Below are 12011 nucleotides of genomic sequence, written 5' to 3' on the forward strand. Positions count from 1 at the left end.
TGAATGTCAAGGACAGAATTATAGAATGTACAATTGGAAACACCTGAGATTCATTAAGTGTACAAGGTGAAATGATGAAATTCTTAAGTATGGGTTGAACTATGAGAACCAATCAAAATGGATGTACATGCCCACTGGGTGGAAACTGACTAGTGGGTGGTGTTTAACAATGGCTATAATAATTGCTATGTTTGCCAATGTATTTTGTGGGTAGTTGTTGGGTAGTTTGGAGATATTTTGGAGATTGTAGAGATTGTGATAGTATTTGTATATAGTAGAATAAAGTAGATCTTTTATATAAGACTACTGAGTTGCCTGGTGTCTTGGGTGAAGATACAAGAGCCAGCTGGATCCTGGAGAAGTTTGGAGACATCTGAGGAAGAAGAGTGAGAAGGCTTGGAGAGTTTGTCAGGGTCTTCAGCCTATTCTCTGAAACTCTGCTGCTTGGAAGGAAAGCATTAACCACTGGCCAAAGCTGGTCAGCTCTGCTGCATAACAAGGTGGTGAGTTAGAGCCAGAGGTGAAGAGCCTGGACCTAAGTCTGGACCTAAGCTATATAGGGCTTTATAGGTCATCAACAGCACTTTTAAATGTTCCCAGAAATGAACCAGTGGTCAGTGAAACTGTTTCAACAAGGAAGGTATGTGTTCCCTAAAGCTGGTCTTGGGCAGCATTCTGGCTGCTACATGAAGGGAGAGAACATCTTTTCTTGTAATTTGGTTCTATTGGTTCATGTTGCTTTGACCATCTTGCTCACTCTCCTTTGGACAGGTTTCAAGCCTCAAAGCATCCAGTGTGGTTGAGAAGTTTATCAAGTTTACATTTTTGTTTGTATTTACCAGTAGAGTTTGATGGCAAGGTCCACAGTTCTCTGAGTATTGAAATGCAGTCTGCAAATAAAAACAAGTACCTCAGAAAACTACATCATGGAGAATGTGGGCCCAACATACATATTAAAAAATTTGCTTGCCAGCAAAAACCAAGCTGGCTCCATCTCCTACCTGACACCATTTCAGATATTTAAAGATATCTCTCATGACACCTCTTAGTCTTCTCTTCTCCTTGATAAACACACCCAGCTCCCTAAATGCCTGGAAACAAATTGGTAGCTAGTGAAGCTGTTTTTAGAAGGGAGTTATGTGCTCCCTCTAACTGGCCCTGGTCAGCATTTTGTCACAGCATTTTGCCTTTTCAAAGGCAGCCCCATGTTCAGTGTGTTACAAATCCCAGGATTGCATAGGATGGAGCTACAGAACTTCAAGTGGTGTCAAACTCCATTATTTCTACAGTGCAGATGTACTCTCCATTTGTCTGCCAGGTGCTACAAGATCCTTTTGCATACTGACCCAGATTAACACGGCTATATTTTTGGATTACTTGTTACTGTTACTGCAGTTCAAGAAGTCAGTTTGTGTGAATCAGATTTGCACAAATTGTGTCATGGTTAATAGATGAGCACTGAGCATTGATGCACATTGTGCATCGACACACACAGATATACACTTCACACACTGACGCACACTGGGGTGTACTATGAATGCATATGTGCATGTGAATTTCATGTTGCAATTCACTAACCAGGTTGTTGTTGTGTAACTTCGTCAGCACAAAGTTACTCTTTATCTTCTCAATGCAAGGTCTCAGCCACTATATTGTTCACAGCAAGAAATTAAAAACTCTAGCTTATGCTCAGGTCAGGGAAGGGAAGCAGACTCATCATCCCTTGGTCAGTCCTGTGAGGATCTGAAAGTAATTTGGCAGGAAAGAGACCTATTCAGTGTAACAAACAAGGGATCGCATTCCTATTGGGAATCCAGGTCTTGACAATCTCAAATTGGAGAGTTCTTTTGCTATCTCTGCAGCTGGAGGAGGAGGAGGAGGAGGAGGAGGAGGAGATTGCAGCAGCCTTGGAAAGATCTAGTTGAAAATGAGAAGGGGATTGGTGTTGAACAGTTTCTCAGCCTTCTCTTTGTTGCCTATCATTCCTGCCTCCCTTCCCTTCCAGCTTTGCAGAGGCTCAACTTCAGGGCAATAATTTGAGCCCCATAGGACCAAAGCTTGGAAGCAATAACTTTTGTTTCACTGTACCTCTAATATCACCCTGCCTAGCTACTGGGGAGTTTTAGTGCAAAAAGGTAATCTTTCCAAGTTCTTCTTATGACTGGGCATAGCTGAAGCTGGGACATAGTAGCTTGCCTCAACAGAGGGTCAAACTATACAGTGAGGGTCATGCATATCCCCCAAATTATCTTGTTTCTCCTCCCACAATGTAATTTCCTCAGAGACAAGTGCCTCAGATACCAGACTTTCCAAATAAAGGTTGGCATTCTGCTTTGGAATTATGCTTTCTAAATAGCCTTACATCTAAGCAAAACTGAAATGAGTTGTTTTGCAACATTCATATTTATCTAGTGGCTGCCATACAGGCACTCATTGCTCAGTGTTGGTGTGACTGATAAGCCATGGCCTGATGGGCACCAATGAACACCAGGGTGCTTCCTGATGTTTATCTAAATATTGGCTAGGAAGTGCTGAATCAGAAATTCTCAGTGCACATCAGGAATGTCGAATCATGGAAGAGACTCCCAGTGCTACCCAGTTCAACCCCCTTCAGCCATTCAGAAAAACACAATCCAAGCCCTCCCTCAGACAGATGTACATACTCAATGTGCATCAGAAGTTCCTGATTTTCATTGGAGCACTCTTGCCAGCACCTGAATGTGCATTTTCACAATTTCACTAACACGATTCCATTGATGCATCTGAGGAAGAAGACTGAGGTCTAGGAAAGCTCATGCTGCCAACTTCTTTCTTTCAGTTAGTCTCAATGGTGCTACAAGATCTCTCTCCATAAGGATTCCATTGAGTTTCTGCAGCATAGCTATGGGTTCAGTAAGTTACAAAATGTAGACTGTGGTGTAGAATCTTGGCCTATTTTAATGTTTGCCCGCCCATGACCAATCACAAAACAAAACACACAAAATGCAAGATATGTGTATGTGTGGGCCTCTTTGAGGCATAGCAGATAGAGCATTTAATGAGATGTAGTGTATCTGTATCCTACTATGTTTTAATATTTTTGTTAAAAACCCCTGTTTTAACACATGCTTTTAAAACATAATTGTCATTTAGTTATCTTTTTCACTTTCATATTTTTTGCTGCGCTTTTCTTCTTTAAAAAAAAATTGTGATCTGCCTTGGATCTTGTGGTGGCATATTTAATAATTTAATGACATTTCAGGGAATTCAGGCAATTTGGGATTTAAAAATCACCTGATTTTAAATTAGATTAAATTAAAATTAGGGAAGTGTGACTGCTGTTGGGGAAGGCTGCAAGAAAACCTGTTTCCCACCTTTGGTCTCAATAATCCGAGACCAGAGTAGGATAAGTGTGGGATATTGGCAACATGTAGTGCTCCTTGAAGCCCTAATATTGGGGTGTGTGTGTGTGTGTGTGTGACATTTTAACAAAACCTCACCCAAGATTGTTTAATTTTATACTTGGGAGGGAGGGTTGGGCCGGGGTCTTGTGGGGCTTGTTGTTTTTATTGTTGTGTATTGTACAAACTTTGTTGTTACACACCTCGATCCCCAAAACAGAAGAGACGGGATATAAATAAATATTATTATTATTATTATTATTATTAATTATAAAATTTATTTATGTTTCCCCGCCTCTCCCGGTGGATCAAAGCGGGGTTACAGACTAAATAAAAGCACAGAGTGTTTACATAAAATTCAATTAAAAGCAGCTAAAAACAATAAGATATCCAGCATCAGACAATAACAATAGCATCAACAAGCAAGGCAGGGATCATGCACAGACAGGGCATGTCATTCATATCATATCCAGGGGTTATTCATATCAGGTGGGGTATGCTCAGCTAAAAAGCTCGGTTTTAACTGCTTTTCTAAATGTTTCTAATGAGGTCGCCGAGCGGATCTCCTCAGGAAGACTTCCAGATTCTCGGAGCCGTTGTTGAAAATGCTCTTTGTGAAGTAGCAACATACTTAGAGGTTGCTATCTCCAATAGGTTCTTACCCGATGTTCTAAGAGTGTGGGGCGGATTATATAGGGAGATGCGGTCCCGTAAGTAACTCAGGCCCAAGCCATGTAGGGCTTTATAGGTCATAACCAACACCTTGTACTGTGCCCGGAAGCAGATAGAGAGCCAGTGAAGATCTTTTAAGATAGGTGTAATATGGTCAAACCTTGATGAACCGGTGCCCAATCTGGCTGCCATACTTTACACTAACTATTATTATTAAACTACAGCAAAGTCCAGTACAATCCCAAGACTACTTTGTGGGGAATTCATCCTGAAAACAAGCCAAAAAGATACTGGAAGTGATGTGACACCTGTTCTGGTCATGCTGGGCACAATGCTGCAGACTATCCAGGGGAGTGTTGAAAATGGCAGCACATATACTAAAATCGGCAGCACATATACTAAAACTGGAATGATACAGAGAAGATTAGCATGGCCCCTGTGCAAGGAAAATGCTCCCCACCCTCTCTGCCGTTTCTCCTCTTCTTCTAGATACACAGCTGAGCCTGTCCCCACTCTGACCCAGGATCCAGGGCTGCTACTGAACTTGCAAGCATGCAAAGCATCTGTGAATCTCCCCAGTTGCCCTGTCTGATATGGAAACAGGGTGCCTGGCTGTACCCACATGGCTTGGCACCCCATTTCCTCATCAGATGGGGTGACTAGCGGGCTTCTCAGATGGTTCTCATGCTAGCAAGGTAAAAAGTGTGTGGCCGGGGATGAGGGTCTGTCTGAACAGCCTGGTCTTACAGTGGGGTTTCTTAGAAACTCTGTGCAAAACCAGGGCTATTTTACCCTAGGGTCAGACTTCATCTTCCAGATCCATTTCAAGACTGAGCCTAATTCTGCCATGGGTATTTTGGCGTAAATAATCTAAACTAGACAATGTGTGGCTGCGGGGGGGGGGGGGGGGGAGAACCTGGGCCATTTGGCCTGTGCGGACAACCCATTGTTTTACTACATATGAAGATATACAGCCACTATAAGTCTTCAGAAATAAAACAGGGTGAAATGCACATCAATCAATCAATCAATCAATCAATCAATCAGTTTTTAAAAAAAGCCTTTCAACTTTAGAAAAAAGATTAATATGTTCTCTGGTGGAGAATTTGCAGAGTTAAAACTCTATAATGGGAAAGGAGAGAGAGAGAGAGGCCACATTAGACTCCTAAAAAGAGCAAAATGTTATCTTTAGAAAAAGTCATGGAATCATAGACTCTTAGAGCTTTATCACATAAGAAAAGAAATCTGAAATGGAGTGGCAGAGGAGCAGCATTCCCTGTGCCTCTTCTCCACATAACTTCTTATCACTTCCACTCTCTTTCTTAGGGGATCTTCATAAAAGCGTGCCTTTTGCTGTGCTGGAAAAATACGTTTAACAAAAGGGGTGCTTTTATGAACATCTCTTGGAGGCTCTTGCAGTTGGAAGGGTCTACAAGGGCTATTTAGTCCAACCTCCTGCCAAGTGGGAATACACAACTGAAGTGTTCCTGAAAGATACCCATCCCACCTCTCTTTAAAGACTTCCAAAGAAGGAAAGTCCACCATGATCCAAGGCTATCCAAATCACTGTCAAATAGCTCTTACAGTCCAGAAGTTCTTCCTAGTGTTTAGGTCATTTGAATCTAGTGGTTCTTCTTCTAGTCTCCAGAATGGCAGAAAATAAGTTGGCTCCATCTTCTTCATGACATCCTTTCAGATATTTAAAGGTAGCTATCATGCCACCTCTCATTCTTATCTTGTTAAGGCTAAACATACCCATCTTCCCCAGTCATTCCTTTAAAAAAGGCTTTGTTTCCAGACCAGCTGAGGTCTGACCAAAGCAAGGAAAGAGTGGCACTATTATCTCCCTCAGTCCAGACCATATTCTTCTGTTGATGCTGCCCAAAAAATTGCACTGGCATTTTTGGCTGCTGCATCACACTATTGGCTCATGTTTAGCTTGTGGTCTACTAAGATCCCTAGATCCTTTTGCATGTACTACTTTCAAGACAGGTGTTACCCACCCTATATTTGTGGGTTTCATTTTACCTGCATAGAAGGAGTACCTTACATTTATCCCTGCTGACATTCATTTTCTTAGTTTTGGCCCAGCTCTCCAATCTGTCAAGGTCGCTTTGAATTTGGTTCTTGTCCTCTGGGTTATAAAGAAATCTTCAGTGAATTTCATTAAACTGTCTTACTCAAACGGGTGCATTTTGGCATTTCTTTAATCAAAAGGTGTCTGATAAATAAATTACATCAATTAAAATAAATAAATAACAGCCTATCAGCTTTGTGCTTGGCTAGCTCTAGAAATCCATTGCATTGAATCAATTTACAAGAGCAGCTTATTCACAGGGAATTCCTTGTCACATAAAATATGGATAGTCTGTTTTGAATTATGGAGACAGAAATGTACTGGAACATTTGGAGAGTACAAGATGAGTGTTTTGCTGATGGTTCTGAGAAACCTTGTCTTCACTTTACTCTCATGTGAAGTGGTGTTTCTGATACTTTCTGCCAGTGTACTACTAGTCTGGGGTTAAGGTTTTGTTATATGTATACAAAGTGCAAGGATTATTCAATCATTGTAGATTATGTATGGGTAATCTCCCAACTAGATTGTGTTTCAAGTTAACTTTTGCTCATGGTGACGCTATGAATAAGAGACTTCCACATCATCAGCTCTGCACAGGTCTTGCAGACTGTCAGTATTGGCTCAATCCTGCCATGAAAAGTGTGCTTTGTGACTATGATACGTATGATATGCCTGCTGCAAGGATATAGTGCTGTGGGATACTGTATGCTTAGTATGTTTTGACATGATTTGTATGTTACATATGTTTTACTGTGAGGCTGGGTGCTATGGTTTGGAACAGAAGGCTTTGCTGTAAGTGTACTTGTGGATTCCTTTTTGCTATGTACATAGTCATATGATTAACTGCTCTGGCATGTTGTCATATGTGCAGCCTTCATATGACTGTGGGTAATGGGATATGTGATATTCTCTTGGTTAGATATGTATGTATTGTTCCTCTTGGTCCAGGGACTCAAGGCAGTTGACAAAATTTTAATCAGTCCAAGTTAAAAAAATGCAAAGCATTAAAAAAATTAAATAATTTCAAAAGTTAAAAACATTACATATTCAAATTTAAAATGTAAAATCTCTTTATAAAACTGTTACAACACCCATGTCGCTGTGAGGAAGTCTGCCAGCATAAAAGTGTTTTTATCTGCCACTGAAAGGGTAGCAGGGATGGCGCCTGCCTGGCTTTTCTAGGGAGGGAGTTCCAGAGCCTGGGAGCAGCCACCGAGAAGGAACACTGTTAATTAGATTGTGTATTATACCTTAATAATAAGTTATGTAGCTAATATTTGGTATTGATTTTAGCCTTGGAGATGTGTGCTTTAGATAGTCTCATCCAGCTTGAGGACCGGGGCAAGAGAGGGGGAAACTGGCCTTCATTGAAGGAATGCCAGCTGCATACATGGGAGTTAGTTCACCTTGCAGGCTAGCTTGGCTCTATCAGTGGTTCCAACGGCTATAAAAAGAAGCCACCCAATTGTTTTGGGAATGTGGAGAAGAAATTTAGCCCACCAATTTTCTGGGGTGTGGGATGTGAGCTTTGACTGAATACTTATGTTTGGTTTGTGGGCATTTTCCTGTTCTGTCCGAAATGTTTCTCTTCAGCTGCTGGTCTCCCTGGGGAGGGAATTCCAAAGCTTGGGATTTAGCACCAAGAAGGTCCTCTCCTCTGTCTCTACCAAATGTGCCTCAGAAGGAAGTGGGACTAAGGATTTTATCACACTTGGCTTTAAAACTGTGACTAGAGAGCCAGCATAGCATAGTAGTTTGAGTGCTGGACTATAATTTTGGAGACCAGGGTTCAATTTGCTCTTGTCCATGATACCCACTTGGTGACCTTGGGAAATCAAGGGGAATCTGTTCTCCCCCCCCCCCCCAGTGAAAATGGAGACTTGCCTTTATTCAAGCCCCATAGGCTTGAATGGGGCATGCCACTGAGGCGTACCACATTGAAAATAATGGAGGTCACCCCTTTGTGAATATTTAAGACCATGGACCTCAAGTCTGCAAAAAAGGAGGAGTGACTGTACTTATTTCATAAGGCCACCTCCAACCCATAGCTGCTGTGTATTTGAAAAGGCTGCCCCTTTTCATGGATGAGGGAAACCTATCAATGATCTTGCAATTGTGCCAGTCCTCAAGTGCAAAGTACAAAATGCTGCTGCTTGAACAGTTGTGCTATCGGCAGCCGCATGGCAACCGTGTCCCCAGCCTTTCCCCCTGTCCTCCTCCTGTCACTATTCCCAAGCAGCCTCATTTCCTTTATTATTATTTTTCTATTTCTCTTCTTTAAAAAAAAAACCCTTAAAATTGCATTAGCAAAACTCTGGAATTGCTTGAAAAAAGTGAAAATAAAAATAAAATTTAGAAAACCTGAAAGGTATGCTGGGAAGGGCATAGGGCAGGAAAGCATTAAGTGCAATAAAAAGCACAATGGTAGCAATTGTGCAATTGACAAAATGTGAAATAATATCAATAGTCTTAAGCTATTGTTTCTGTTTTCTTTAAGTGTGATTTTGGCAAAAATGGGACTCGTGATAGCTAGGACTTCAAAGAAAAGCCTCCCTTGAAAATCCTAGAGTCCAGACAGATTCAAAAAAGGAAGATTCATTCTTTCAAACAACCTGTGTTAAGTGGCACAGCATTGCCATTCGCTAATGTTCTGGCATTGCACAACTGCTGTGTGGCTCCATGGATGTAAAGTTGCACTCTGTGTCTTTCATTTAGGATCTTGGCTGAACCTAACTTCTCTCTATAAAACTGTATTGGATCCCCCTTCATTGTTCTAAAAAGTGTGGCATGGGAGATATTAGCAGGAATGAGTAAACTGTAAAAAATTTAAAATCTTAATTGCTACTTAGCTGTGGTGCATGGGGAACGACATTAAATCTATCAAACTGGACCTTTAAAACTTTCCACTTGAGGTAAATATATCTCTAATGGAAGAACTATAATGATGACAGATTACTTTTACAAAAACAACTTTCCAAGCTTGGAAAATATGAAACGTGGTGGAGATATATGAATTCAGCAGGAACATCTGGGAAATATGCTATCTAGATCAAGGGAAGTAATAGTGCCACTCTAGTCTGCCTTGCTCAGGGAGTGGCTCAGGTAGGTTTAACTGGGAGAAGAGACGTTCAAGGGGTGACATGATAGCTATCTTTAAATATTTGAAAGGATGTCATACTGAAGATGGAGCAAGCTTGTTCCTGCTGCTCCAGAGACTGGGACATGAAGCCACAGGTTCAAGCTAAAGTAAAAGATATTCCATCTCAACATTAGGAAGAACCTCCTGAGCTGTTCAACACTGGAATCCGCTGCTGCCTTGAAGAGTGGCGGAGCCTCCTTCGTTGGATGTTTTTAAACAGAGGCTGGATGGCCATCTGTCACGGGTGCTTTGTTTGTGTATGCCTGAATCACAGGAGGGAGCTTAACTGTACGGTCCTTGGGGTCTCTTGTAACTTTATGATTGTATACTTCCTCCTGTGGGCCACTAGTGTGACAGGAAGCAATGGTATATCATTTCTGGTTTTGGAATCCAACCCATGAATAGACAGTTTTTATGATTTCCACCCCTTGGGTTGTAGTGACAGAAGAGCAAGAAAACCCAAAACTACTATGTTTTGTGGGGCTTCAGTCATCTACGGTTTCCCCCCCACTCAAAAGTAGATCAAGAATATTACAAAAAACACTAATGAAGATGTTCTGGATGTTTTGGGGGCCACAGGGAGTCCATGAGCGACACATTCCCCATCCCTGATGTATTCTGATCCAGTCTCTGGTTGTGGTTGAAGGGGAAATGGGTTTGCCAGTTCCAGAGTTAGTACATTTCATTCCCCTCCCATTTTAGAGTGTGAGGTCAAGGGAAGAAGGTGGCTTTTGGAGCCAGGGGTTCAGAAAATTTGAAGCCTCTCCCAGTATAGCATTGGAGTGCCACCATTGTGCTTTCCCTGCCATTGGAGCATTGAAAATGGACAAACAACAATGCTAAACCTCCCTGCAGCTGCAATGAGGAATCATCAAAAGGAAGCATCCACAAATGCCAACAGAGCTGGAAATGCACTGTATCCTATCATCCTTGGTATGCCACCCATGGGGCAATGGATTTCAACCTTTGTGTAGGTGGCACAATACACATTTTGAGCCCCCGTCCCTGAAAAATGTTAAATTTCAATATTTAAATAAACCCCCTTAAAAGAACCCCTCACCCAACGTTTCCATTCTCAACATATTGTATCTCCTCTCTCTGTTCTTCTTTTATAGCTGTTGCTTTCTGGCACATTAGGGCGCCATCTATAGGGACACATGAGTTTGTTCCTCTAGATCTGCTGCAAATGCACACTTGTATGGAAAGGATGAACCCTGCCAGTGATCCTCATCTGGATTAATCCAAAATGTGGATGAGCAGACAGTGGATGATTTGCTGATTAGTTGACACAAAAGACCTTGGTATTAGGCACAATTTCTTTCCACAAACAGGAAGCTTCCCTATTTTGTGAGCCAGCAAGTGTTCATGCAGCTCCAATGCATGGCATGCACAAGAAGAAACCAGTGCAGCCAAGACCTGACTGGTGTTATATTAGGATGGTGGGCATCTCAGGTTGAGAGTTCCCTGAGGAATGGTCAAAAGTGTGGTGCTTGGCTAGGATTGTAAGCATGCCTTGTTCAATCAATCCAGTGGTTGCTCTGAGAGACAAAGAGTGTGGGGTCCTCCAGAGGTAGTACAACTGCCACTTCCATCGTCCAACACCACAGCCACTGTTGCTTTCGTTATAACTGTGCTCCCCAAAGCCCTGGATGGGTGTTCTCCACCACTGGTTTAGCTAGCTACATGTTCAACTTCCATTAAAAACCAATCAGAGAGATTTTCTTAGAGCTCAGAAGCCCAGCATGATGGTAATAGACTCATAGGGTCAGAAGGGAGATCAAGGACCATTAAATTCCCTGCAACACACATACCAGTGCTACAATCCACTGTTAAAGCATCCTTGAGACTGAGGCATCCAATCTATACTTAAGAACCTCCAACAAATGAGACTCCACTACCAAAGAATAGGTGGCCTTTACCTCCACCCCCAGATTATTTGTCTCCACCATCTTGTGCCCCAGACGTAGACACTGGGATTATTGTTGATCATCAGTTTAATATGATACAGGTTTGTAATGCTGCAGCAAAGAAGGCAAATAATATTTTAGCCTGCATTGGTCCAAGTAAGGGAATAAACATCCTACTATATTACATGTTAGTCAGGCCTGCTCTCAGTTCTGAAAATCTCATTTTAGGAAGGATATAGGCAAGTTGGAGCAGGTTCAGAAAAGGGCAGCAAGGATGGTAAGAGGTATGGATAACAAGGCATATCAGGTGAGCTTGAGACAGTTGGACATGTTCTGTCTGGTGAAGGGAAGACTGAGGAGTGACATGATGCACTCTTCAAATGCTGCCCCAGAGGAGAAGACCAGATCTAATGGTTTGAAGATACAGGAAGGTAGGTTTTGACTGAACATTAGCAATAACAAATACATTTCTATGTCGCTTATGAGTGAACTAGCACTCCCTAAGTGGTTTACAATGTGTAAGCCAATTGCCCAAACAAGCTAGGTACTCATTTTACAGACCTACAAAAGGATGGAAGGCTGAGTGGACCTTGGAGTCTCCGCAAGGATTGAATTTACATTGTGGCTGCAGTATAAAATTTAACTACTGTGCCACCAGAGTTTCATAAGAAGGAACTTCTTGACAGTAAAAGCAGTTTATCAATGGAGCCAATTGCCTATAGAGAGGTGGTAGAGGTCTCCTTCTCAGAGCACCTTCCAAAAGAGTTGGACAGCTTGAAGTCCTGCATAGAGCAGAGTGTTGGACACAATGGCCTGTTAGGCTCCTTACATCTCTA

General features: G+C 41.9%; 1 non-coding gene across 1 annotated transcript; it reads left to right on the forward strand.

Moving 5' to 3' along the window:
- Window positions 1-4426: 4426 nt before the first annotated feature.
- On the forward strand, window positions 4427-4537 carry LOC149315328 (U6 spliceosomal RNA). The gene has a single exon (XR_016281208.1). It is a non-coding gene; the product is annotated as a U6 spliceosomal RNA (small nuclear RNA).
- The last annotated feature ends 7474 nt before the right edge of the window (window positions 4538-12011 follow it).

The sequence above is a fragment of the Sceloporus occidentalis genome, unplaced genomic scaffold, assembly GCF_023333645.1.
Source record: "Sceloporus occidentalis isolate IW3139 unplaced genomic scaffold, rSceOcc1.0.p SCAF_4, whole genome shotgun sequence".
NCBI lineage: Eukaryota > Metazoa > Chordata > Lepidosauria > Squamata > Phrynosomatidae > Sceloporus > Sceloporus occidentalis.